General features: G+C 41.1%; 1 long non-coding RNA gene across 1 annotated transcript; it reads right to left on the reverse strand.

Annotated features, from left to right (window-relative positions):
* Positions 1–4620: 4620 nt before the first annotated feature.
* Positions 4621–24970, reverse strand: LOC121061999. The gene is made up of 4 exons (XR_005815365.1): positions 24954–24970; positions 15583–15588; positions 4984–4986; positions 4621–4789 (listed from the first exon to the last, which is right to left on the reverse strand). It is a non-coding gene; the product is annotated as an uncharacterized LOC121061999 (long non-coding RNA).
* Positions 24971–25266: the final 296 nt, after the last annotated feature.

A 25266-nucleotide genomic window follows, 5' to 3' on the forward strand; every position in this document is an offset into this window, starting at 1 on the left:
CCATATGTTCTCTCTGTGGGACAGTGCCCCTTGAAATTTTAAATTAAATTGAAAAAAATGAGAAATAACTGTTTCAATTACAGTAACTGAGTAGAAGAATTAAGTATGAGCTTTGTAGTGAAAGACAAAAGGTATCCAGGCACTCAACTTGCTAACTATTGTGGAAGTCAGTGCTCAAAGCCTCCTTCAACTTTAAAAGTCTCCCTGTAAGTGTGTCCATATTTTAAGCTATGCCAATTTAATCCTGCTAATGACAGTTGTCTGACCCACAGATCATGAGAACTAGGAAGCAGATCTGCAACTGCTGAGTGCTCTCACTTCCAATTGACTTCAATGTAAATTGCACAGTCCACCTTGGGTTGTACTCTGACAAGTCACGGTGATCAGAAAAGCATTAAAGAACCCTAGTGATGGTTAGAAACAGATTCCCAGCAATGCTAGGGAACAAACTTGTCTTTTGTACAGTAGGTAGAAATAGTCTTTGCCAATCTCCCTGTGAAATAATTCATCATTCCTGACAGTTGATCAGATTTTGTAGGAAACAATTATTGTTGACAAGTAATAGAGGTGTATAATTCCTTCATATTTGCCTTGGGCTGAACTTTGTTTCTCGTGAGAGTGAGACCCCAGTTAGCTTTACCTCCATTTCAAGACAGTCCCTGTGAGCACTAGTTTCCATCTCAAAATAAAATAAAATAAAATGTTCAGGACATCAGGGCCTAGGCATCACTTTGTTATGAAAATTCATGAAAATAATGTTGTTATATGTCATAGTGAGATGTATTATTACAATAAAATACAATAAAACAATGCATATAATATATATGAATCTAGTAGAATATAAGTGCAGATGACACAAAATTGAGAGGCTGATACACTGTAAATCAAACAGTATCCTGGGTTGCATTAGGACAGGTGACGCCAGTAGGTCAAGGGAGGTGGTCCTTCCCTTCTGCTTAGTATTGGTGAGGCCACACCTGGAGTTCTGTGTCCAGTTCCGGGCTCCCCATACAAGAGAAACACTGACATACTGGAGCGAATCCAGCAAAGGGCTGTGAAGATGATGAAGGGACTGAAGCATCCCTCCAATAAGGAAATGCTGAGAGAGTTGGAACTGTAAAGCCTGGAGAAGAGAATGTTCAGGGGGGATCTTTTAAATGTGCACAAACACCTGAAGGGAAGGTATAAAGAGGACAGAGCCAGGCTCTTTCCAGTGGTGCCCAGTGCCAGGACAAGAGGCACACACTGAAACATAGGAAGTTTCTCTCAAACTCTTTTTTACTACAGGCATGATGGAGCACTGGCACAATTTACCCAGACATAGTAGAGTCTCCATCCTTGGAGCTATTCAAAAGGTGTCTGTCAAATGATCCTGGGGAACTAGGAGTCCCTGCCTGAGCAGGGTGGTTGGACCAGATGGCCTCCAAAGGCCCCTTCTTGCTTCAGTCAATCAGCAATTCTGTAAATAATATATAATATATATAAAATAAATAACATAAAATGTGATATAAAATTAAAAAATAACATTAACATTAATGTGTAAGGAAATAATAATAAATATAATAATATTTAATATATATATAATAATATAATAAATAAAAAATAAAAATATCATGTATTTTTCCCCATACAAACAAGGAAAAAGGGAATCCCTATGTAAAGGGCTTACACATAAATCCTATGAAAAATTTAAGTCTCTTTTACCAGAAAGAAGCAGTTAAATAGTGCCTTGGTTTTGAGCAGCTCTCTGCAGAGGCCATCTTCACCCTGCAATGTTTTACCTACTCTCATACAGTAAATTATCTAAAAGTTCTTCCAGCTGCTTTTAGAGTTGTTCCCGATATTCTGACTCTTCTTTATGTAAAAGCTTTTTTTTTTTTTTTTTTTTTAATTAAAACACAACCACAAAACGTGCTCGTAGGTGGAAGGAATTATCTTCTGTGGCTTAAGCAGTACATTCAGACTAAATTTCTGGAAAAAGAAGCTGTACAACAAGCTGAAATAAACTGTTGTTTTTGCAAGAAGGGAGCAAATATGGGTAAACATGGGTAGTGAAGAAAGAAGGAGGATGTGCAGAGGAAATTTAGCTTAAAAACTGCATACCACATGGGGGAAAAAAAAATGCTCTATGTGAATTTCTTTTGAGATAGTGGTCCAACAGCCAACTTGAGCAATAAATGGTGGCCTGTTTGAGCCCTACTTCAAGAGTTTATAGGAGAAGGTGTGATTGTACAGGGCCAAACCTTTTTTTTTTTTTTCTTTTTTTCTTATCTACATTTCATTCTTCTTGGCTACAACACCTATCGGGTACAATTACCAAAACCCATCCATGCCTGAGAAGAGAACCACCATCAAATATCTAGGCAAATGTATACAGTATTAATGTACATTACCTTTTGGGTTTTATTTATGCAGAGCGAAGAGTTATGAAACTTTTTCATTTCGGTTGTCTCTTTAATTAATGTAACGATATGGAGTAGTATTATTTATTTCATTTTGGCCTCCCCCTAGGTTGAAGCCATAACTCCCGTTCTATACATCTTGGCTGACAGCAATTCTGGCTTTGCAGTTTTTATGTCCTGTTTGTGTTCTTTCATTTTGTTGCCAGACTTTCTGTTTTCTTATATTGGACACTGAACATCTGGGTGATAACCAACCGCATGAAGTTTAATAAAAGCAAGTGCCAGGTCCTGCACCTGGGATGGGGCAACCCTGGCTATACGTACAGACTGGGCGACGAGATACTGGGGAGCAGTCCTGCAGACAGGGATCTGGGGGTTGTGGCTGACAGCAGGTTGAATATGAGCCAGCAGTGTGCCCTGGCAGCCAGGAGGGCCAACCGTATCCTGGGGTGCATCAAGCACAGCATTGTTAGTCGGTCGAGGGAAGGGATTGTTCTGCTCTACTCTGCGCTGGTACGGCCTCACCTCGAGCACTGTGTGCAGTTCTGGGCACCACAGTACGAAAAAAGGATGTGAAACTATTGGAGAGTGTCCAGAGGAGGGCGACGAAGCTGGTGAAGGGCCTAGAGGGGAAGACATATGAGGAGTGGCTGAGGTCACTTGGCCTGTTCAGCCTGAAGAGGAGGCTGAGGGGAGACCTCATCGCGGTCTACAACTTCCTCGTGAGGGGGAGAGGAGGGGCAGGCGACGACCTATTCTCTTTAATCACTAGTGGTAGGACCCGCGGCAGTGGTGTCAAGCTGAGGCAGGGGAGGTTTAGGCTAGACATCAGGAAGAGGTTCTCCACCGAGAGGGTGGTTGCACAGTGGAACAGGCTCCCCAGTGAAGTAGTCACTGCACCAAGCCTGTCTGAATTTAAGGAGTGTTTGGACTGTGCACTTAGTCACATGGTCTAAAATTTTGGGTAGACTTGTGTGGTGCCAGGAGTTGGACATGATGATCCTTTTGGGTCCCTTCCAACTTGGGATATTCTATGATTCTATGATTTTATGACACCCTCCTCCATTCTCCATCTCATAACTACATGAAATATGGCAATTACCAGGTGCTGATGGAAAACAGCTTTGAAAAAAAAATACTACATTTTAACACTGTAAAAGTTACACAAATAGCTGTAAGAGAATATATAACTAATAAATCGGAGAGATGATGCTGCCCAAAATATACAGAATTAGAAGAATATTTTTGATAGATTGCAAGTGTAAAGAGAAGCAATATATTGTAGAAATTTACTACTGAAGACATTAATTATGAATATTGAAGACATTAATTATGAATTTTTTCTCTCTTGCCATACTCAAGAGTAACTAAGTACTTTGCAAGCCATTTAGAAGGCAATACTTGTTTTCCCACTGGGAAAAAATAAAATAAAATAAATGAATAAATAAAAACAATAAAAAAGATACTTGCTGGAAAATGCTGAAAGGGAAATTAAACAAGTTTTGTCATTTTTATGCTACAGAGGAACAGTCCTGTTGTAACTTACCAGAACATAAAACAAGAAAAGCTTAAAGTAAGGCTTTGATTTTATGTATTGAAGAGACACGAGAAAGTAATGATAGTCTAATATAGTGTTTTAATACAGAAATTGGGCCCCAAACACTTAAGGAACCTAAACTGGAAGGTGCTGAGTTTCTGGAAGGTTCTGGAGTATTATAGAATTACAGAATCACTTAGGTTGGAAATGACCTTCAAGATCACCACGTCCCACCATCAACCTGATCTACCAAGTCCCATCACAAAACTTTAGTTCCACATCCACACAATACCTGGGAGCTCCACCACTTCTCCAGGCAGCTCAGTCCAATGCTTGACCACCTTCTCCATGAATAATGTCTTATTATCTTAACATGTTAGCAATCCAATCTAAACCTACCCTGGCACAACTTGAGACCATCTCCTCACATCTTATTGCTTGGCATCTGAGAAAAGAGACCAAGACCCTCCTATCTGCGACCTCCTTTCAGGTAGTTGTAAAGAGTGTTGAGGTCTCCCCTCAGCTTCCTTTTCTCCAAACTAAACCCCAGTTCCTCAGTTGCTTCTCATAAGTCTTGTTCTCTAGTCCCTTCACCAGCTTTATTGCTGTTCTCTGCACACACTCAAGCAACTCAATATCCTTTTCATAGTGAGGGGCCCAGAACCTGAACACAGTGTTTGAGGTGCACTCTCACCAGTGTTGGGTACAAAGAAACAATCACTCCCTTAGACCTACCTGCTGGCCACACTATTTCTGATGCAGGCCAAGATGCCATTGGCCTTCTTGGCCACATGGGTACACTGCTGGCTCATGTTCAGCCAGGTGTCAGCCAGCACCCTCAGGTCCTTTTCTGGAAGGCAACCATCCGGCCACTCTTTCCCAACTCCGCACTGCTGCACTGAGTTGTTATGACGCAAAGTCAGGACCTGGCACTTAGCTTTGTTTGAATGTCTTGTGATTGGACTTGGCCCATTGATCCCTCTGCAAAGCTTTCCTACCCTCAAGCAGATCAACAGTCCTGCCTAACTTGCATCATCTGCAAACTTACTGAGGGTGCACTTGATCCCCTCATCCAGATAAAACAGGCCCCAGCAGTGAGCCCTGGGGAATGCCACTGGTAACCAGCTGCCAAATGAATTCAACTTCATTCACTGTGACTCTTTGATCCCAGCCGTACAGACACTTCCCCCAGCAAGCCGTCCAAGACATGAGCAGCCAGTTTCTCTAGGAGGATAGTATGGGAGTCAATGACAAACACTTTACCAAAATCCAAGTAAACAACAACCACAGACTTTTCCTCATCTAATGAGTGAGCCATCTTGTCATAGAAGGAGATCAGGTTAGTCAGGCAGGACCTACCCTTCATAAACCCAAGCTGTCTGCTTCTGATCACTCAGTTGTCCTGTACGTGCCATATGATTGCACTCTAGATGGTCTGCTCCATAACCTTCCTGGTGCTGAAGTCAGAGTGACAGGCCTGTAATTCCCTGGGTCTTCTTTTCTTGTAGATTGGAGTCACATTTGCTAACCTCCAGTCAACTGGAACCTTCTCACTTAGCTAGGACCACTGGTAAACTATTGAAAGTGGCTGGGCAAGCACTTCCACCAGCTCCTTCAGCACCTTTGGATGAATCCCATCCAGCCCCATAGACTTATCAAAGTTCTAAAGATGTAGAAGGTTACCTAGAGTTTTCCACAGGATTATAGAAGCTTCATCTTGTTCCATGTCAGCCTCTCCCAACTCAGGGGGCTGGGTACCCTGGGAACAATTGGCCTTTAAGATTTCATTCTTGAGGAAGGCCCAGCTTTCCTGGACTCACAGAATCACAGAATCACAGAATGTTAGGGATTGGAAGGGACCTTGAAAGGTCATCTAGTCCAGTCACCCTGTCGGAGCAGGAACACCTAAATCATGTCACACAGAAATGCGTCCAGACTCCTTTGCCTTTCAGAAGCACCTCCCAGCCTTTGTCACCCAGGTCTCTCAATAGGCTAAAATCTGCTCTCTGGAAATCCGAAGTAGCAGTTCTGCTAACCTCCTCCGTTACTACACTAAGGATCAAAAACTTACCAGAATGTAAAACAAGAAAAGCTCAAAGTAAGGCTTTGATTTTATATATTCAAAACACATCAGAAAATAATTTTGACTTAATGTAGTGTTTTATTATAGAAATTGTGCTCTAAATAGTTAAGGATCACAACCTGGAAGGTGCTGAGTATCTCTGGAGTATTGTTGGCACTCTACCAGCATGATATATCCAGCAGGAGACATGTTTAGTTCTAATGATGGTGATTTTTCCTTATGCTGTTACTTAGTCTGGTTATTGGTAAAGCCAAGCTAGCATGATACTTTGTTATATTGTTATTAGTATGTTTTTAGACACAACATGTCTAGCTCATCCAAACAGCACATTACAAATGTAAAGATCATTAAAGGCACCACTGTACTAAACAAAAATAGTGTAGTTCAAAGACCAAGAAACCACAGGCATACATACAGTCCCATGATCCTCAAGGTGCATTAAATTTCATTATTTGTATATACAGATCAGGGTGAATATGGAAATATAAAATAATTTATTTTAGATCAGGGAAAGCATATTTCCTGCAGAGTAAAATGGAAAGGAACAATTACAGTCTTGACTCTGCCAAACACTAATTTTCAGCAAAAGGGTTAGAAAATTAAAAGCCAAGGGGAAAAAAAAAAAAAAAAAAAAGTCATTTTCCATAAGCAACATGATACAGTATGTGATATATTTATAGTAGGATGTGAATGTTTGAGGCTGTAAATTTGTAATAGGGAGACCGTTTCTCCTTCTCCACTGATATAGTATTTCAAACAGTGGATTATAATTTTTGGATGCTATTCAAAATGTACAAAATTCAAAGACTGATGACATAAGTTCACTTCATCTATGGTTTCATTTAATAGGCCTTGGCTGTATTTTTATTTTTTTTTTTATAACTATACTATTTTCTGCTTTATTGCTGAATGTTTAAGCTAGTACAGTTTATACAAAATGTACCCATTAGCATTTTCATTACTTTATAAATGAGCTATTGTGCTTTTGTTAGTGAGTGCATGTATGTGTATATGTACCTATCTACACACAGAAATATATATATATATTTATCTCAGAACACTCATTGTTTTAAACTTCAATCATGCACAAAAACTGCAAAATAGTTGGAGTTTCAAATGCCTTCTTGAGTGCTACAGAAATAAAAGCAGAGTAGTATGGCAGAGTGTAGCATGGATCAAGTGCTTAAAGATGCAGTGTTCCATTTTGCTCTGTTAATCCCTTGAAATATAATTTCTATTCCAAACAAATTAAACCCTCGTAAAACCAGTTTAGGAGTATGTCAGTTCCAGGATTAAAATGAAGAGCAGAAAAATATGCCTCCAGTTTAATTCCTCTGGGCTTCATATCCATCTTCTGCACAGAGCCCACCAGCCTGCAGCAGCTGTAGCACTGCACCCTTCCCTGTTGCCTTACACAATTCATCAGAACAGACTATAAGTGCATCTCATTGCTGTTGACACTCCACCTAAATCTCACAGTATGAACAGTTTTGTATAAGTGCGCGTCCTGGCAGCTTGCTCAGGGGCAGGAGATGCATACCACTTGTTTCTCCCACACTTCTGTTTCAGCCTGGCCTGTTGCAAATGAAGAGACGTTGGACAACTTCTCTTTGGTATGTAATGAGAACTGCTGACTTGTCAAAACCACCCATGCATAGCTATAGCAAGGACACAGACAGGATTTAAGAAAAGCCTGTGCGCTGAGAAAGTCACAGTGCTCCCACTCATTTGGGCTCCCTCATATGCAATGGTGTTTCACAGAAAACAGAACAGGTTTAGGTACTTAAGTTTATTTTATCAAACATTTTGGTGCTTTTATAACAAGCTCTAACTACCGGCGTCATTCTTTTGAGTATCTCATCTTTCATCTGGTTAAAGACTACACAGGGTGTAAGAATTGGAGGGAATACAGTGAAAGTCTAGGGTGGCTGTTTTGAAAATCCTACAGAGTCTGCATCCACTTCGTTATTTTGAAGGACTACTAATACTGAACAATGCTCAGAAATGATTTATTGTTTATTTATAAATTCTCTTTTGTACTGTGGTGCATTCTGTACACTCTTGATCCTGAAGCAGACTAAATGTTTTCACTTCCAGCTGAATTCCTTCCAGAGGAAGAATAGCATTTTACCCCAGTTCCTTAAAACCTTCCAGATAAGGTACTGTTATAAAGAAAAGATGAGTTATGGACTGAAATAGAGATTCATCTATATCTTGGTGATTAATTTCTTGGGTATTTTCAAACAGGGAAACTAAATAATAGTTGTATATGAAAAAAAAGTTAAAGAGGAAAATTCACTGTCAATGTAATAATGAAAACAAGGTTTATTATGCAGTATAAACTGATAAAAAAGGGGACATTTTTCCTTCAAATTAATCTGTATAAATGGAAAATTAAGGCATAGTCAGGACTGTGCAAAACAGTAAGACACTGACCAAAATAGTTTCAACCGTCTTGTCTGAGAGATATAAAAGGAGGGAAAAAAATAAATAAAGCTTACTCTCATGATTTAAAATCATATTATTTAGAATATGGGAAAGGGATTATTTTTAAAACATGACACGCACAGAAGCAGCTACATATGGAGATTTTTTTTTTAACCTGACGTGTGGCTTTAGCTATTGTCTTTTCTTTACAGGAGAAGCAAAGCAGAAAGGAACATCTTGTAACTGAGAATAGCAGGAATTTTTTAAAGGGCAGCGAACAACAAAGACCAGATTCTGAGCTCTGACTAGAAGGTGGCACACCTTTTCTTCAATCTGTGAGAACAATAACTGCTAAATGACGAACAAGCAAAGTTCTTAGCAAAGTACTGAAGAAAACCTTCCCACCTTCTGCCAAGTATATTTTGAAGTTTTGGTCTTTTGCTATTATATAAATAAATTTTATTATTTTGGCTGTGTTTTCCATATTATTAGGGAATTTATTTTATCTTTGAGGTATTCCAACAGTAACCTAGATATCTTATGAAGTTTCTTTCAAAACTTACCACTACCTTGCACTTCAAGCAGTAATGTGCCTATACCTGTCTTTTCTTACCTTTTATAACTGATCTGAAGGAAAGGTACAAAAGCCATTTCACAAAAAAAATGAGTGGCACACTGCATTTGTGTCTTTAAGACTGTAAATCCTTAGCACCTCTCGTTTCCTGCCATGCATCTTATCAGACAGCAGCTTAATAAGGTCCTGAACTGGTGACATGGCACACTGAAGACAGAGACCTGAGCTGGGGAAGCAGATCTGTTCCCAGGCCCTGGACTATTGGGGGTGGGAGTCTGTAAAAATCAGCTTGCTTGGGGGTGGAACAAGGGGCATTAAGAAGCTGACGCTCTCAATCTGCAAAGGAAAGCTGGTATAATCAGGATACAGCATTCTCTCAGACAATCTAAGGCTTTACAGGGGAAGGAAAAAACAATAACAACAAATAAAAAAAATGCAACACAGCAAAAATCTTTTAGCTCAGTACATAAACATAAGAGGATTGTCTAATGGCAGGCGGAGGTCTATCACAATAAAAATTATTAAAGTTTGAAGTAAAGCTTTGTCTAGGTTTTAAAGAAAGCAGCAGAATTTTAACAACAGAAGTTCTGTTCTTTATTTTTTTTCTCCCTTTGCACATTCAGCTCCTCTGCCCCTGCACCTGCTTCCAGTTTTGGTGTCTTGGCAGTGATGCTTAAAGAGACATCAGCTGGCAGTGGACAACTGTTAAAAGCTCCCCTGCAATGCAGCTTTGCAAATGCCAGCCATTTATTCACTGGTGCATGCCAGCTTAACACAAGGTTTCGTTCCCCATCTCTTCTCTGCTCTCAGGTTTCACTTCTAAACAACAGTAAAGGAACTGAGTTATCGCCTAGCTCTTTGAATATCTGTTAAATGTGGTAAAATGTGGTAGTTAATGTTGCTGTTGTTGTAATATTTAGATCTAAAATGTGTGGCAGAGAATTTCAACTGTAGCACCATTTCTTATTTGCAGGCATGGCTGTTGGACCACAAGTTATGTTTGGATGTTTTGTCCTTTCAAACAGATGGTGGGATAGCTAAGCTGCTAAGATTTTGGAGTTATTTTGTTGCCTTTGTATTTTCCCTCTTCCGTTTTTCCAAGTCCAGAATGCTATCCTTCAAAAAGAGATATAGATAAAGTAGAAAACAAAGAAAGTGACAGGCAGCATAAGTATTCAACACAGATTTTTCCCATGCTGCCGTAGAGATCACAGTTCAGTCTGCTCTCCAGTGTCCTAGTATAAATTTAGAGCTATTAACAACATCAGATTAATTAGACTGACTCCAGAATTCCATGTGTGGTAGGATAAAAAATTGGTCCCAACTGGACATTTTTCAATGCACCAGATTGTTTTAGGAAAGAATGAGAAAGTGCCCCAGATGTGCGAGAATTCCACAGTATATTTTCCTTGGAAAAATTAAGCTTATCTCTGTTGTGTGTTGTCTGAATGTTCTTTCTAGACCATCTGGGGAGATGATAAGGAATGTGATTTTCACAGTCTGAGCTACTGAAGCTACTTGCTGTATCCCAAACTCTCAGCAGATAATGCTTGGTGGGAAAGGATTGATCCAGTGTTCTTAATATGGGTAGGTTAAAAAAAAAAAAAAAAAAAAAGTTTTGCTGCAGCATCAGTTTAGCATGGGACAGGTACTGGAAGCATTATGGATCTGCTGGCTTCATGTCCTCTTTCAAAATAGCCTGAGCTTATTCCTGTTAATTGAAAAATTTGTATTGACTATCACCAAGGTTGAACCAGGTCCCTCCTTGCTAAAAGCTACACAGTTCATGGAAGCAAGGAACTGAGTGGAGCAAAAGCATTTGCAAGATCACTGTACCCTGCCTGTTTGGAGTAGAGAAAAGAGATGCTTCAGAATTGTTACAGTAAAGCCACAAGGGTAGAAAGCAGTGATGGGAGTGGAAAAATAAACAGCTCAGCCAGATAGAGCCAGTGTGAACTGCAGCAAGTTCCAGACACTCTGCTAGGTTAATATTTCCTAGCTGTGAAAAAGCTTAGGTGCGATCCATAGAGCGTAGGCGAGGAGTAGGTGAAGAACAGGCATGTTTAGTACCTCTGAGGATATCTCTGTCAACAGATGTGTAAAACAACTGCATCCTAATACATAGTTTGTGTTTGAGTAATTGTAGCTCTGAGGATGGTGCCGAGAAACTAAATGTGCTGGAAAAACTTAGCGCATGCGTCTTTCAACACCTTCACCCTGGATGTTAATATTCATATGCCCATTTCAGCAGTTTACCAGATTTTCTCTCTGTTTTATGTAAAGATCAGTCATCCAGCTAGAAGTTAGTGACAGAGCTGGTATTACAGTATGAGGATGAAGTGCCATGAGCATAATAGTCAGCTCACAAGCAAAAAAAAAGCCATTGAGCTCTGTTAAGCATATTTACAGCTGAAAAAAATATGGCCCTTGCATCAATGCAGGCACACTCTAGGCTGCCCAGAGTAATAACACAAAGAGGTTTGGTGTGATTTCATTCCTTGAAGGATCACTTGTCTCACAGTGAAACAAAAATAAAAAAGCTTGGAAAAGAAGGAACATACAAAGCCTGATCCACAGAAATACTAACAGAATGGAAATAACAATTTTAAACATTTAGTATGAGATGAAAGAGGTTTTAAGTTGTAAGCAAACAGCTACCTTCTGCTTGATTTCTCTATATTCAGGGGAAAAAGGAATTTCTCTCTTCTTTGTAAATATGAAAGATTGCATTGAAGACATCTGGCTGTATACTACAGAACAACCTCCAATAACGTGATTTTTGGCTAAGTGCTTGGGTCACAAGGGGAGAGAGGTAGGATGAGATCATTAAGCACATTTCTGCTTGCAACTTTGAATTTGAATCCAAATCCACACTTGATTAACCCTAAGATTGCCAGGTAACTGAGAAAAAGTGGGGGGAAATCTGCAAACACTGGGAAACATCATACAATCCTTTAACTAAGTAAGATGGAGCAGAAGTGCTCTAGCACCATTTTCATTTATATTTATTTCAGACCTGTAGATGCCCAAGAAGAGTGCCGTAGTTAAGTGTAAGAATGCAGGAAAAACTACTGGCTTGGGAAAATTTATTTCATAAGACATATAAAGCAGATAATTATTTTGCTGTCTTGAAAAGGAGGAATCAAGTTCACAATAAAATTTTAGCTTTCCTCAAATCACTTGGTCACATATTGAATGTCTTAGATAAAACACATCCTTCTAGAGTTTCTGAGAGAATAAAAACCTTTGCAAATCCAGAGGCATCACAGGAAACCTGCAAGAATTGCCTGATTTTGTTTCAAAATGTCTTTATTTTACTGGCTTGGAACAGCTTCAAATGTTGAGTGGAAATTACAGGACTCTTAAACCCTGTGAACAGATGACTGAAAACAACTTCAGCAAACTCCATGTGGGCCACATTCCCCAAATTCACACTGTTTTCTTCTCTTCTGCCCATATCCTTAGCACTGCTTATGTCCCTAGCTATTTCTGATCTCACAGTGCAACCCTGTCCCATTGGTCCATGAAGCCCATTGCTGAACCCACATTTATCTGTGGCATTTGTGATAAGGTTGAGATATCTGGACCACCACATTTTCAAGCTGTCTAATAACAACTTTAATAGTCACATCTCCTTCAATAACAGTGCAGGACATGCTTGCAGGCTAAGCTATTTATGCTATACAATAGCAGAGTGTAGGAATTCTATTAAAGCTCTCCTTGTTTGTTTGGTTCGTTGTTGTTAGTGTTTGTTTTTTGTTGATTGTTTTTGTTTTCAAATAAAAGTAAAACTTTGTACACTTAAATGTGCTCCCTTAGTTGTATGTATATATTCCAGTACATCCCAAATCCCAGTCTAAAAGAGATGTACTATCTGTATGCCTGAAAATACAGTCTTTCCTATCTAGCATGTAACCTGTATGTTCATAATGCATTAAAGCAGAGAACAGCTGAAGGTAAAAATATCTCAGATAGATAGAATGCTTAATTTGTGTTAATGCCAGTTAATTTCAATGAAATTGAGCAGAATTTTCCTGGTAGACGATCCTCTAAACTTGAGAAGTCAAAAGGGAAGAAACAGTCAGTCAGGTTCCACTGCCTGTGGTAGGCTAAAGAATAGACTTCAAGAAAAGAAAAATTATTTAAAAAATTAGTGAGACCACACAGGGAAAAAAAAAAAAAAAAAAGACTTGGCGATGGAACGTTATTATCCATTGTTTTGATTTTGGTCTTATACTGTATGTACGGAACATGTACAATTATTTAACAGGAAAACAAAAATCAGACACATGCATACTTATATGATAGTATACGTACAAATTCATGGCAAAAGTTATGAAACACTTTCAAATGTCCTTCCAAAAAACATTCTTATCTCTTTTGTTACTCAGGGTATTACTGCATTGGGAGAGTCAGTTATCTAGGGCTTCCCACCTATTCACTTCAGCTAACATACAAAAAGAGTAAATCAAATTCATGGTCATAGGTTTGAACGCAAAGAAAACTTTGGAAGACATGTTGAGTCTTTAATCCTCAAACGTTACATTTGGCAGAAGAAAAAGAAAGAGAAATTTGAGTCAGAACAGCTTCCAGAGCAACACTGAGATCCCAAAATGTTTTGAAAAAGATGGATCTGTAAAAACAAATAGCATTAATAGATAATAACATCTGAGAGGCTATGTGCTAGATGAGTAGAATGTAAAGGAATGGGCTTATATAGAATTAATCTTAATTTCTTACTGTCTGCTCAAAGTCAGATGCCTTCATATAGAAAAATAAATATGTATATACATATATATAATATATATAAATATATATAATATATATATTATATATAATATATATATATATAATATATATAGTGAAGGGAAAATAAAGGCTCAAATGGTCTCTCAGAAAAGCATCATTGTGTTACAAGATTGGTAAATCCTCAGACCTGATCTACCGTATTTTGTAAAATAAAACACTATTTGGGAAACAAATTTTTCACAAAGAAAGAGAGGCTAAACCAAGGCAGATATTTATCCTTTCTTAGATCATCAGTGAAGTCACTTAGCTGTGAAGAATACTGATTCAATAATGAATCAGGCTTTTTGTTTCTAATTTCTTAGTGAAATTTCAACATACATAGCAATATTTCATCTAAAATCCTGTTACAGATTGAATCTATATGTTGTGCTATTCACTTCTAATATGAAAGGCAAGGTTAATCTAGCAAGCTCAATCTAGCTCAATCTGGCTACTGCCATTAAAGATAACAAAAAACGTTAAAAACGTTAAAGATAACAAAAAACGTTTTTACAAATACATCAACACAAAAAGGAGGACTAAGGAGAATCTCTATCCTTTACTGGATGCGGGGGGAAACTTAGTTACAAAAGATGAGGAAAAGGCTGAGGTACTCAATGCCTTCTTTGCCTCAGTCTTTAGCGGCAAGACCAGTTGTTCTCTGGATACCCGGTACCCTGAACTGGTGGAAGGAGATGGGGAGCAGGATGTGGCCCTCACTATCCACGAGGATACGGTTGGCGACCTGCTACAGCACTTGGATGTACACAAGTCGATGGGGCCAGATGGGATCCACCCGAGGGTACTGAGCGAACTGGCGGAGGAGCTGGCCAAGCCGCTTTCCATCATTTATCGGCAGTCCTGGCTATCAGGAGAGGTCCCAGTCAACTGGTGGCTAGCAAATGTGACACCCATCTACAGGAAGGGCCGGAGGGTAGAGCCAGGGAACTATAGGCCTGTTAGTTTGACGTCAGTGCCAGGGAAGCTCATGGAGCAGATTATCTTGAATGTCATCACGCGGCACTTACAGGGCAACCAGGTGATCAGGCCCAGTCAGCATGGGTTTATGAAAGGCAGGTCCTGCTTGACGAACCTGATCTCCTTCTATGACCAAGTGATGCGCTTGGTGGATGAGGGGAAGGCTGTGGATGTTGTCTACCTTGACTTCAGTAAGGCTTTTGATACCATTTCCCACAACATTCTCCTCAAGAAACTGGCTGCTCGTGGCTTGGACTGGTGTACGCTTTGTTGGGTTAAAAACTGGCTGGATAGCTGGGCCCAAAGAGTTGTGGTGAATGGAGCCAAATCCAGTTGGAGGCCGGTCACTAGTGGAGTCCCCCAGGGCTCAGTACTGGGGCCAGTCCTCTTTAATATCTTTATCGATGACCTGGATGAGGGGATCGAGTGCACCCTCAGTAAGTTTGCAGATGACACCAAGTTAGGTACGTGTGTCGATCTGCTTGAGGGAAGGAAGGCTCTGCAGGAGGATCTGGATAGGCTGGACCGATGGGCTGAGGTCAACTGTATGAAGTACAACAAGGCCAAGTGCCGGGTCCTGCACCTGGGGCGCAACAACCCCAAGCAGTGCTACAGGCTGGGAGATGAGTGGTTGGAAAGCTGCCTGGCAGAGAAGAACCTGGGAGTACTGGTTGATAGGCAGCTGAATATGAGCCAGCAGTGTGCTCAGGTGGCCAAGAAGGCCAACAGCATCCTGGCTTGTATAAGAAGCAGTGTGGCCAGCAGGTCTAGGGAAGTGATTGTCCCCCTGTACTCGGCCCTGGTGAGGCCGCACCTCGAGTACTGTGTTCAGTTTTGGGCCCCTCGCTACAAGAAGGACATGGAGGTGCTCGAGAGAGTCCAGAGAAGGGCAACGAAGCTGGTGAGGGGTCTGGAGAACAAGTCTTATGAGGAGCGGCTGAGGAAGCTGGGGTTGTTTAGCCTGGAGTAGAGGAGGCTCAGGGGCGACCTTATCGCTCTCTACAGGTACCTTAAAGGAGGCTGTAGAGAGGTGGGGGTTGGTCTATTTTCCCATGTGCCTGGTGACAGGACAAGGGGGAATGGGCTAAAGTTGTGCCAGGGGAGGTTTAGGTTGGATATTAGGAAGAACTTCTTTACCGAAAGGGTTGTTAGGCATTGGAATGGACTGCCCAGGGAAGTGGTTGAGTCGCCATCCCTGGAGGTCTTTAAAAGACGTTTAGATGTAGCCCTTAGTGATATGGTTTAGTGGAGGTCTTGTTAGTGTTAGGTCAGCGGTTGGACTAGGTGATCTTGGAGGTCTCTTCCAACCTAGACGATTCTGTGATTCTGTGATTCTGTGATTAACTGGGCATTGCTAAACAGCTGCCACATTTCAGCCCAGAGGTGCAGCCCTTCAGAACTGGCTTAGAAGTGGAACATAATGCTTTCTGCAATGTTTATTTTTAAACTAGTGCTTTTAAAAAGGCTCATGAGAATGTACAATAGCGAGATGCCTTTCCACTACCTAGCTGGGTAGTTTTCCTGAGTACTAAATTGTTTGGATAGTTTGGCAATAGATACATCACTAATATTTGGAAGGTTGTTCAGAGAATGTTGATTAATCACATTCCACATTTGCAAGAAAGAACAAGTTGATGTAATTCTAAACACTGTAATATTTAATTTGCATGTGCATTCAGATAACATTGATAATTGTCCCACGTTCACATAGCCCTTCACTGTAAGAAACTTTGAAGTGCTTTACAAACCACAGAACAACTCATTGTGAGGGGAGCCACCCAAATGAATCTCCCATTTTCTGCATGGAGATGAGGAGGATGAAGGGTGTCAGCCAGCTGTAAAGTGTTGCTTTACCTCTCTGAGACCCTAAAGAATCCTGTAAAGCACAGCTACATTCTACACATGGGGAGAGTGTAATGAGAACCTGTGTTCCTTTCCTACATTATCCGCTTATGCTGTGTTTTGGGCTGCCTGGGGCTCCAGATGCTCCCTGCCCTGACTTTTACCTTATGTCCTGTTTTCCTTCCCACTCAAACCTCCTTTTGCAGTTGTGCTTCTGGCCAGAAGAGCAGACTAGATCAGCCAGTTCTCCCTTAAACTTCCACCAGTGTGGAACAGCACATCCACCAGCTGCACTTCTCCCCTTCCAGAGAGGTGGGGCCACCTGAGTACAGACCAGGACGTTTCCACCCTTGCATGCATTCTGGGAATATATCTAGAGACAAGAAAAGCAGGGCAAACAGTCTTGAGTAGCAGCTACCTAGGCTCATTGACCTCCTCAGGCTGAATGTTATTGGTTTTCCCCACCAATGGCTGTAGCCCTCATAAATAAATAAATAAATAAATAAATAAAAATGTCGGAGTGCAAATCTGGCATTATAAAAGCTTTCAGACTGAACAGCATATAACAGTGTCCTATGGTTTCTGTGAGACCTCACTTTCTTTGCACATGGTTGCATTGTCAAGGCAGTTTGCATTTTGCTTTGTTTGTTTGTTTCCTTCCTCCTCCAGGGAGTCAACAGAGGCTGCAAAACTGTGAATGTATATTCTGGTGTGGTGTTTTAAAAGAAGAATTTTTCACTTTCTTTATTGTGACCAAGGATAATCTTCTTTTCATATGTGTTTTATGTAGATTTGTGAGTTCTTGCATTTCTGTGCCAGGAACTGACCATTCCACATCTTTCCTTTTAAATTTAACTTTCAAGCACAGTTGGAAGTCCAGCTCAGCTCAATTATAAACAAACAATCCATCATTTTTCATGTAACTAAAACAAAGTAATGCTCACTGACCAAATGCTCCTTTAATCAAAATATCCTTCTTTCTGCAAGTTGGTAGTCTTTTCTGTGTTTGTTACATGCAGTTAAAAGACACTCTTACTTATTCTAAACACTTTTTAATCTGAGAACTTGAAGTCAAATTCTAGAGTGTGTTTGCAGTTGATATTTTTTGATGCAGTACTGTCCACTGAAGGAGAAATGACCTTGCTCTCATCTTAATATATATATATATGTACACACATTATTATATATACACACAGTATGCATACAAATGTATACTGCCCTATAAGAAGGCTTGACTTCTACAACATACAGAAAAACATAAGTTAACAAGGAGGTAGAAATAGAAACAAAGACAGATTTCACCATCAGTGAAATGGGTTGCCTTATTTTTTACCGCAGTTTGCAGCTAAAATAATGCTGGAATTCTGGACAACACCCAAATATACAATACTTTATTTTGAAAGGAGAGAAAGGTGTTACTGATGAATAGCCATGGACTAATTTCCACCTAGTTACTCTACTGTATGTTTGGGGTGACTCCCTTAACATGAAAAGAATAACACTTGGCTTATAAAGCATCAAACCAGAATGTGGCTCAGAATTTTCTATTTTGATCTCTTCTGATAAAATCCTAGAAATAGTATCTGCTTTGTTTACACCAGAAAATGCTGCCAGTGTCTAAGGATCTTGGATTTCCTTTCCTTTCTTGTATCTCATCAACGGGCTTTACCTCCAAAAGCCATGACATCTTTCAGTTCCTGTTCCCAGGACTGCCTGGATCATGCTACAGAGTTCTGTGTGCTCAGGAGATGCACCAGATATCGATTGTCTCAGACTTCCTCCAAAGAGAGGAGGACCAATGTTCTCTGAGTATTTTGGAAGTGTTCCTCTGTCTGTGAGTCTCAGAAACCTGTATATTGAGGAAGTAAACACGGTAGCAACAAGTCCATGTAAGAAGGGAGGTGAGCATGTTTTCTAAGATTTCTGTATTTCCCTCACTTTGAGATCTGAATTGAATTTCTTCTCTTTGTTACATGTAATTAACACTTGCATATTGATCAGAAACCACTGGCACACATGGAAAGGTTCCTGCTGGCTTCAGCCAGCTCTGAATTGGCCAAGTCCGCTGTTTTGAACAGTCAGTTCACATTTGGCATCACATCTAGGACCAAGTACTCACTCCCTCTTTGCTGTGTTTGGATTGTCTGTGTAGAATAGAGTTCAGCATGGAGTATCACTTCAACACAACACAGTAAAGGGTATTAAAAAACACAGCCAACCACTAGTAAAAATATTTCCCTGTGGGAGGCCCCCTGATTCAGTCTAGATTTCTGACTGAAGAAATGAAACATCAAGTGCTGACACTAGCTGGGAAAGTACATATGCAATCTCTTTTACAGTTGCACTCCCTGGGTTGGTATTAACATGAACTGTAAGCTCAGAACATGAATAAATTGATGAGCAATAGGTTGCATTTTATATTTATGGTCTTTTAAAATTATCTGCAAAGAGCTTTATCTATAGATGTGGCCACAGCCAATATAATGCTGTATATCCAGAAAAGCTAGACTCAGCTTTAAAATAAAAAAAAAAGACAAGGAAAGGGAAATCTGATATATGGACTTGAACAAGCCATTGCATTCCATAAATGTGGATTAACTTCCATCAAAATTATTGATATCTGAGCAGGAGAAACTTGGCTTTTTGACCTTCATCTCATAAATAGACCGTACAACTCTTTATAGAGATTAAACATGTCATGAGAACAACTGAACTTCATGACACTTGGGTTAACTGAACTTTAATTCTAAGGTTACCATCTCTGTTACCTGCAGAAAATGCTCTTTTGCACCCTACAGAATATTCTGTGCAGGGAGAAAAAAACTGCTCAGTTTTCATCACTGCAGTGACGAAGCAGCAAAGTGCTCTTTTCCCTGGTAGGACAGGAAATGCTCCCAACAGCTGCTGCACCCAAGAACGAGAGACTAGTTAAAGTCTCTGCACCCTTCATAACTCAGTTCTCCCTGCTCTCCCACTTCTTATAGTGAAGGTGCCAGGTGCTTGTTCACTTTATCACTTTACAATTGTAAATTTTTTCTTCTGTTATCAAACATCCTGGTTGGTGGGAGCGTTTGTCCTTACAGTGACTGGAGACATGAGCAAAGCAGAGAAACAAGGCCCTGTTCACTTTAGCATATAGAGAAACAGTGTCTCATCTGTGCATTTACTACATGTTCCTATACACATATTTTTACTTTATTTAATCTGTTGTTTGTATTTACATTGGACAGTGCTGCAGGCATGCAAATTGTTGTTTTATATTCTGAGAAAAAGAACAGTTGTGAAAAATTACTGGAAGGGATAGGAAAGTGATAGGTGGGAGAAAGAAGACAAGGGGAAGAGAAGAAAGACAGGACATCAGCCTTTAAGGAGACAGAGGGATGTCCAGGAGAGGTGAAGCAAGGAGAGTGAGTCTGCATGGCACTGACTACTTCCTTAGGAGAAGCTGGAGAAATGCCAAGACAACCCAGAGCAGCATGTTTGCATGTTTGTCTCTAAGATGTGTCTGTTATAAAGTTTTCTTTTTTTTTTTTTTTTCCCCTCCCTATTACTGCCTCAACCTCCTTCCTTTAGCAAAGGAGTAGGCATATAATGCCAATTTTCACACCACTCTGGAGCTCTGTTTCTAAAGACAGAGTGCCTTTCAAAAATGAAATCTTATGTTTGCATGTGCATGCACAGGCACAACATCTCCAGTCAGATACACGAGTAACTTTAGTTTCCAGCTTTATACACCCCATCCACCTCTCCATGTCCTGTGTCTGAGTTCTGCAATTCCATAGTTACTTTGCTCTGCTTTCTCCCAGAGACTTTATAGTACGCACGACCAGTAGGTGAAACCAAAATAATGATTGTTCTTTTCTCTCTCTTAAGGACAGCTTGTTCGGGGTGTTTCAGTGGACAGTCTTTGTTTGTCTCGCTTATGTACATCCTGTTTTGTAACAAATGAGCATCACTGCCCGGCTAAGCTGATTTAGCACAGATTGGCTTTTCTCTTCTTCCCTGCTCTCTGTTTTACCTTCTCTTCTTTTTTTCCCATTTTTTCCTCATCTTGTGCACAGGAAAGGTTAGGAAAGGTTGGGGAAGGTGGAAGGGAAGGTGGAGGGAAAGGAAGGGAAGGGAAGGGAAGGGAAGGGAAGGGAAGGGAAGGGAAGGGAAGGGAAGGGAAGGGAAGGGAAGGGAAGGGAAGGGAAGGGAAGGGAAGGGAAGGGAAGGGAAGGGAAGGGAAGGGAAGGGAAGGGAAGGGAAGGGAAGGGAAGGGAAGGGAAGGGAAGGGAAGGGAAGGGAAGGGAAGGGAAGGGAAGGGAAGGGAAGGGAAGGGAAGGGAAGGGGAGGGGAGGGGAGGGGAGGGGAGGGGAGGGGAGGGGAGGGGAGGGGAGGGGAGGGGAGGGGAGGGGAGGGGAGGGGAGGGGAGGGGAGGGGAGGGAGGGGAGGGGAGGGGAGGGGAGGGGAGGGGAGGGGAGGGGAGGGGAGGGGAGGGGAGGGGAGGGGAGGGGAGGGGAGGGGAGGGGAGGGGAGGGGAAGGGAAAAGATGTATCTAGGCTGCCTTGCTGTCCATGTTAGCATCAATCCTTTTTTGTGGTGCAGGTGTGCAGGAGACCTCCTCTATGTCATCACCACAGCAACCTACCCATGTAATCCTCTGAGTATATATATATGTATATATATATATGTGTAAAGTATATATATATACATATACGTACACACACACATATATATATAAAGAAGCAGAAAGAGAAAAGCCATCCACCCCACTTCTGCTCCATCCATGAGCCCAAAAGAGTAGGTTATCATCTCCAAACATTCCTCATAATTCCCCAGCCATTGCCCAAGGAACAACCACAAAGAGCTGGCCCCGAGGAGAGAAAGACTTGCCTGTCTCAATCACATTGCACCGCTCACACCAGGCACCTCTATCCCTGCCCCCTCTCATGGCTCCCTACTCTCCTTCTTTTCCTTACCCAACTGTTGCATGCATGTGCACACAGGCACACAGAGCATGGACCTCTGCACATCGCTTGTGCCTTGCACCTCTGCAGTAGGGCAGAGCACGAGCACACATATTTAATCTCCTTTGATTTCATGTTACTTCCTATTCCAGAGCCCACACTGAAAGAGGCCGACAGAGCATCTCAAATCTGTCATCACCCCAGTACCTATTCTAAAATGACCCTGTGTCCCTTCTATTGTGGTTCTTTTAGTGTCTACTGTCGCCAGTAACACGGTAAATGTTAGATCTAACTTTGTAAAGTTCAATGTCCCGTAGGAAAAATCTAAGAAGTTTTACATTACATGGTAATTGTTGAGCTCACATGGCAGAGCAGCCAGAGGCTATAGTGATAAATACTTCAGAAATGCCAGCTGGGGTCTCAGCATAATTATTTGGGTAAGGTTATAAGAAGAGGGGTTTGGAAACCTTTGAAGATATTTAAATCTCCAGTCACCTTGCAGATGAGCTGAGCTGCTGGAAGTGTGTTTATCTGCTAGGGAAAAGACTGGTGAGTGAGTTCTCCTTATCAAAGCTGGTAGTTTAAAAAGCAGCCCCTTGCAGTTTCAGTTATGACAGCTGTTTCTGGGATATGAAGAGGTTTTTCGGAACTGTGGGCTCTCTATCCCGTGTATCCAGCAGTGAAAGCTGTCATTTGTCTTCCCACCATCATGTTGATGCAGCTGGGTTTGACACTGCTTACCTCAGCACTTTTTTTTTTTTTTTTGTTAAAAGGCAGAAGGCTTACTTGTGATCCGAGCCTTTTCCTATCAAATGACACTCAGCTAGTGGTTTTGGCGACTTATTTACTGGCACTAGCCCAGTAAAAACAAAAACGAACATTCACAACTAATAAATCCTTGAGCCTAGATAGCTTCAGCTGCATTGGTAGAATTACATCAAACTGTCCAGACTGATACCAACACTCCCTGGGAACCTGAATCCTAGCAAAGGAAGGGGGATGCCTCCATCTATTCTGTCCTCTGTGCTTTAACATGGGTTGTACTTTGATCATACAGCATACATGACAATTACATGCACAATACAAGAAAGGGAGTGCACCTTAAAAAAGAGGTTATTTTCTTCTCTCTTGCTTGTTGGATTTATTTGAACAATTGTACTATAAACTAAATAGCACAAGAGTATAAATAGGTCACATAGCACAACATAAACTCCACCAGAGAGACTAGGCAAATGAAATTTTCTGTCTTTCTCAGCTGCAGTGAAGGACACCATTTTACTGCAGACAAAAGGTCAAAAAAGTTTAGCTAATGAAACTGTATGTTGTACAATGCTGTGTACTTATGTTTCTTGCTTTTGCTTTGGCAAGGGGCTAAAAAAGCAAGATCACCCTGTGTACCAGTTAAGTGCTGTGAGACATTGAGGTGATGTGGTCTCCGTGCTCTGTAAAGACAAAACAAAAAATCCACCGTTACACAGAGGTATCCTTTACAGTCCTAACATCTGCCCAGAAATACACAAAATCTGAATGTTGGCACTGCTGTGCAGCAAGGTGTCTAGGAAAAAGGTAGAGAGAAGAAATGAGGGGGCCATTTGGTGCATAACTGTCTTCTAGAACAGCTGTATGGGAGGTATGTAGGTGAGGTTTCATTAAAGAGGAAAGTACAGGAAATATCCTAGATCTGACACATTTTGTTAAAAAAAGTGCTCGATAAAGGAGGCATTCTGACATCTTCTGACATCTACTTACATGAAAGAGTTAAGAAGAGAGAAGGTATATTAAAAGAATGATGGTTCTGCAGTCAAGTTTGGCAGCTAGGATGTTGCAATTCAATGCCAATAGCTGCTGCAGGTTCTCTGCATGACCTTGGCTATGTCAAATCATTTAATCTTGCATTGCCTCCATTTCCCATCAGTAATGTAAGAGCAATTCTTTTCCAGACTGTATTTGTTTTCTTTTGATTTTAGACCGTAAACATAGCCATTTGTTTATTTAGACTTCTGGACAATGATTCATGTTTAACTATCAGCACAGTGCAGTATAGATTGGAATTCTAATTTCCTAACGGATATTTACACAGGACAGATATTTCAAAATTTAAAAGTAGAAAATCTGTTATTAGTGCAGCAGAAAACAGATACTGCCCTGTAATAAAAAACACAATAGCTTGAGAAGGACACTTTTCTTCCACATGGTACACCTAAAATGTTTACAAGTTGATTGATTTCTAGGAATTTCAAAAACTGAAGTAAAGGTATAAATTAACAATCTAAAACAAATCTATAGCATATGATGTAGAATTATTTCTCAAGCAATCTATTCCTTAAATTTTCCTTCTTCTGCCAGCTCAAATTTTATCCAACATTTCAGTTGTCTTCAGGAGTCATCTTCCTGCAGGTAAATCAGAGGTTTGTTTACATTTAAGCAAAACAAATGTACTGACATTTTAATTATCAAAGGAATAGAAAGATATGGTTTCATCTCTGGAGATGAGTTGTATAATGTTACCAACACGTCACTATTCTCATAAGGTGCTCTGCATAGCATGTACTTCACAGGAGAGGTGTCTGTACTCCTGTGAGCACAACCACTTTGTATTTCTGCAGATCAGAGAGATGAATTTCTGAATCTCTAGCATTAGTCTTGCTAAAAGAATTTGGAAAAAAAAAAAAAGTCCCTACATTCTCTTTAACACACATGATCATAGAATCATTAAGGAAGGAAAAGATTTCCAAGATCATCTGGTCCAACCATCCCCTTACCACCAATATCAACCACTAAGCCATGTCCCTAAGCACCACATCCAACCTTTCCTTAAACACCCCCAGGGACGGTGACTCCACCACCTCTCTGGACAACCCGTTCCAATGCCTGACTACCCTTTCTGAGAAGAAATTTCTCCTTATTTCCAACCTAAACCTCCCCTGGTGCAACTTGAGGCCATTCCTATTGCTGGTTACCTGTGAGAAGAGGCCAACCCCCAGCTCCCCACAGCTTCCTTTCAGGAAGTTGTAGAGAGCAATAAGGTCCACCATGAGCCTCCTCTTCTTCAGACTAAACAACCCCAGTTCCCTCAGCCGCTCCTCATAGGACTTGTGTTCCGGGCCCTTCACCAGCTTCGTAGCCCTTCTCTGGACACGTTCCGGGGCCTCGATGTCCTTCTTGTAGTGGGGGGCCCAAAACTGAACATGGTACTCGAGGCGCAGCCTCACCAGAGCAGAGTACAGGGGGACAATCACCTCCCTGGTCCTGCTGGCTACACTATTCCTGATACAAGCCAGGATGCCGTTGGCCTTCCTGGCCACCTGGGCACACTGCTGGCTCATGCTTAGGTGAGCATCAATCACCACACCCAGATCCTTTTCCTCTGCACAGCTTTCCAACCACTCTGCCCCAAGCCTGTAGCACTGCATGGGGTTGTTGTGGCCAAAGTGCAGGACCCAGCACTTAGCCGTGTTGAACCTCATGCCATTGGCCTCTGCCCATTGACCTGTCCTGTCCAGGTCCCACTGCACGGCCTTCCTACCCTCCAGAAGACCGACACTTCCCCCCAATTTGGTGTCATCTCTAAACTTCCTGCGGGTGCACTCAATTCCCTCATCCAAGTCATCAATAAATATATTAAAGGAAATGGGCCCCAACACCGTCCCCTGGCGAACACCACTGGTGACAGTCGTCGGCTGGAT

This window comes from Cygnus olor, chromosome Z (genome assembly GCF_009769625.2).
Source record: "Cygnus olor isolate bCygOlo1 chromosome Z, bCygOlo1.pri.v2, whole genome shotgun sequence".
Classification (NCBI taxonomy): domain Eukaryota; kingdom Metazoa; phylum Chordata; class Aves; order Anseriformes; family Anatidae; genus Cygnus; species Cygnus olor.